Consider the following 4,341-nt stretch of genomic DNA (forward strand, 5'->3'; position numbering starts at 1 on the left):
TGTTTGTATAGTGTATTTTTCCAGCTTCCCTTGCACTGTTCCTGAACTAGTTGAATCTTGTGTACTACTGTCATTTGTTGTCTTGATATTAATTTAAATCTGTAAATAATTGCTTCATTGTGATGTGATGCAGAACCAAGTGTTCTTTTTTTGACCAGAACAGTAGATCAGCAACTCCAGATTAATGTAAAATGAACCAAGGTGTTTTTTTTTTTATCAATTTTAAACTTGCAAATTAGAAAATTAAAGCAGTTGCTATAGAACAGGAAATATTTCTTTGAAGAAGAATCGCTTCTGGATATCCTATGGCTAAGAAGCATCTTTCTGACTCACAGTTAAATATGCCTATATTTAGCTTAGGAAATCATAAATAGCCATTCCAAGGATGACTGGCTAGTCCTTGTAATCTGCCTCTATTTGAAGATGTATCTTGAGATAAAACATGTTTGCTTTACCAGTTAGGACATAGGATAAATGGTTAAAAAAAAAAAAAAAAAAAAAGGAAAACCTTAAAACAGTGGCTCGACCAAGAGACATTGATTTTCTGTCCTAAAACAATCTAGAAGTAGTCATCCATTGACTAGAACTTAGAGCGTGCTTGCATCCAGTTCCCAGGGAGGCTGGGAAGCAGGCTTTAGGTGGCAAGCTTTGTGCCCACTAAACTGCACCACTCTGGGAGACTGCTATTGGGAGACAAGCCACCATCTGTCACACGTGCATTGCCTTACTTAAGACTCACAGGATCCCTATCAAAGAGCTCTTATTATCTTTCACTTACAAATGAAGAAACCAATTGCTTAGAGGGTACATAACCAATGTTCATAAACCTGAGGAGTAGGAGAGCCACCAGCTTCATGCCCAGGTCTGCTTGACTTTAGTGAGAATAAATCTTTGAGGTGGGATGAAAAATGTGAGCTTTTCACTATGGTTTTTAAATGTATGCAATTGAGTGATGACCGAATCCTATCCATCTTGTTACCTTAGCACATATTTACCTGTAATCAATGAGTGTAAATTTGTTGCATCACAAATAAGAAACCACTGTTGTAGTTTTAATGTCTTTCCCCTAAAAAAGAAAAACTTGAAAACAAATTAAAGAAAATAAAAGATAGAATCCCAGATAGGTTATGATTAAAAAAACACAAATTCAAATCACTGACTCAGCAGATTTTTCAAAAATCCAGTGGACTGAGGAGTTCATTGGAACCCTATTTGATCTAAAGCTGAAGCTTATTTAAAAACAGTGATGGACCATCTGGAAAACAGTGATATCTCTCTCTCCCTCTCTCTCTCTCTCTCTCACACACACACACACACAACATACACATTTTATTTCCAGAAACAAGGAAAAACTGGTTGAGTAATTATCAGTGATATAAAAAAAAAAAAATAGTGTCCCAATCTGTAAGAGACTGAATTCAGTGATTTTTACAGAATCTCAAAATTTCTGAAATTTCATAGCCCCCACATACCCTACAAAGAAAAAGGTTCTGTTAATGTTAACTTATTAACTCAGAGTAGGAAAATGGTTAATTAGAAGGTATCATTGATTTAATAAAATCAAAATTCCTTCAATAGCTGGTACCTGAAAACTATAAAATATATCTTTGAGAGTGAATGAGGGAAGAGGAAAGTTTACTTCACTCTTATTTTGTGGAAATTTACTCTAGCGTCTCAGTTTCATGCTTTTCATCTTTAAAGATGAGCCCTTTAACTTCTCTGCATATACTTACTAAACAACTTTGTTTTGGAAATTATTGCTAACGATTTTGTTTTAATAACTATGGTCAGGGAATTTTTAATATAATATTTTTGTATACTTAACTGCCAAAAATGCTGGACAAAGAGGAATGGAAGTTTTCAGCATATTTTCAAAATATTGATAATGAAACTTATTGCTTTTATATAGCACAAAACTTTTTTTAGGTAATAAATATGAATAATTTATTGTGAAATAATGATTCATTTTATAAATGTAAAATTATTTTTATAAATTTTATTGTTGAAAATCAAAACTTACTAAATTTTGTAAGTGTTAAATTATAGTGAGATTAAAATATTTCTAAACTGTGATATGTTGTTTCACTGAACTTTCTAAATAAAAATTGAGAAAAAAACTGAAGTAGGGTGCTTCATTATTGTTTAAAATGATTTTATAATTTTAGAGCTATTGATAATATCTTTTATATGGACATTTAATTAAATTCATGTAGAGTTCACCAATACTGGTGTTTAGAAGCCGGAGCAAAATTAATTAGCACATCTGCAAATAATCATAGAATTGGATGCTGATTGAAGGGCGCATACTCATATTTGCACTTTATTATGTAGTTTTTCTTGACAGTTTTGTGACAGTAATTAAAATAAATGAGCAAGCCTGGCTTACATGTTGTATACATATACTCTGGCAATACCTTTTGTGGTGTTTGTTTGGTTTTTGTTTTTTTGTTGTTATTGTTTTTGGCAATACCTAGATGTTTTAATTGTCTTTGTCCTCCATTCATATTTAAAGCTTCTTTGTAAAATTTCTTAAGATATGAAGGCCAGTAAATTTTATTTTTATGAAATTCTACTCTTTCATGAAATTTCTACTCTTATCAGGGTAATGTGTCTACATCATGTAAAAACACAAATTATACTTAAGGTTTATTGTGAAAACCTGCAGGACTCCCATTTGACCACTGCTCTCTTCCCCACATTCTATCCTTCAGTAAAAATACTCAAATATTGTGGCTGTTTTATCTGGTATTTTTCTCCATAGTTTGAAAGCATTAGTTTATATCATATTTTTTCAATTTTTTTTTCAGTTTTAGACCTTATCTCTGTGCAAACACTCAACTCCTACCATATTCTCCCCATTTTTTATAAATCAGTATTTTTTAAATTGCTTAGTAGTTACTACTTAAATAATCGCCTACCCTATTTTAAAATATGAAACATAATTTTTATATTTTTGTGGAGAATATAAAAAATATACTCTAATTTTATAGAAAAATTCAGAAAAGAAAGAAGAGTTCTTGCTCTAGGTCACAGGAGGATTGCAACTTAGAATAAAGAAAAAACGTTGCATGTATTAATAATAAGTTTTATTGTACTCTGTACTCAAGTGCAATTTGACATCTATTTCAACTTGCGCATTTGAGCAAATCTTTTTAACTTACGTCCCTTCCTTCCCTCCAAAATCTTGCTGAATGGCCCAGAGAAAGACTTTTTAAGACTAAGAAAAATCTAAACATGTACTGAAATTTTCAATTCTTTTTCTGCAAAATATGAGGCAGATGACATCGGAGTAAAAGAAATGCAGACTTGTCCGAGATTAACCACAAGCATAATGGTGCTTCAGTGAAAGTGAAACGAAATTCCACAAATAGGGCCCTCAGAAACTTCAAAGTTGTAACAGGAGAGGCTAAGACCAAGAGAAGAGCACGTGACAATCAATGAAAGTCAAATCAAAGGACATAAGGAGCTAGAATAGTGACCCACTATTCTAGGGGGCTCATGGTGTGATTCACCTGATTTCCCTTGAGGCAGATAGGTTCATCAGTGAAAGAGGGTCTGGGCCACAGCAATTTCCAAATGGGGAGAGTTGTATTCAGTTACAGAAGAGATAGGAGAGATAGAGAGATCTTAACTTCAGAGTACTGTAATAATTATATAAAAGAAGGGACTCAACTCAATAGTAACTTCCCCCCTACAACATGCCCTCCCCACCATTCCCCCACCCCAGATTCTTCCTTACATATAATTGAGGTTGTGAAATACATAAGCATATCTAAGTAGAAGGCAACACCTTGGGTGGGGAGGATGCAACTGGATAGGAGGGACAAAGGCAATTCTATCTACCTACCCAGACATGGAAACTCTGAGAATCAACAATTACTGAATAAATCAGTGCACTTTCCTACCATGACCACAGTAACCAAGCGCTCCATTTCATATATCCAGTCTGATCCCTTCTTTGGAAAAATAATTATTTGGAAAATATAAAATTTGCCCTATAAAACAAAAAAGTACTAGGTGCTTCAAAGGGGGTGCAGGGACAGGTGAGAGGGAAGAAGACACTGTATACTAGGGCTCTAATTTTACGCAAGTTGCAAATAACAGGGTACAACTATATATGTGTGTGTGTGTGTTCCTTCTTGATGTTTCAGAAAATAAATACAATTAAAAATTTATGGATAATCATTAATAGAACTAAAGTAGGATTCATAAAATATACCATTGTAGAAAAAAAAGAAAAAGAAAAATTAAGCAGTCTGGTGAGAAAGTAGTTTTAAAAAAATACCAAGGAAACAGACAACTGAAAATAATATGGGAGCTATATGACAAAACTAAAATACC

Source organism: Mirounga leonina, unplaced genomic scaffold (genome assembly GCF_011800145.1).
Source record: "Mirounga leonina isolate KUSES-001 unplaced genomic scaffold, KU_Mleo_1.0 Mir_165, whole genome shotgun sequence".
NCBI classification, from domain to species: domain Eukaryota; kingdom Metazoa; phylum Chordata; class Mammalia; order Carnivora; family Phocidae; genus Mirounga; species Mirounga leonina.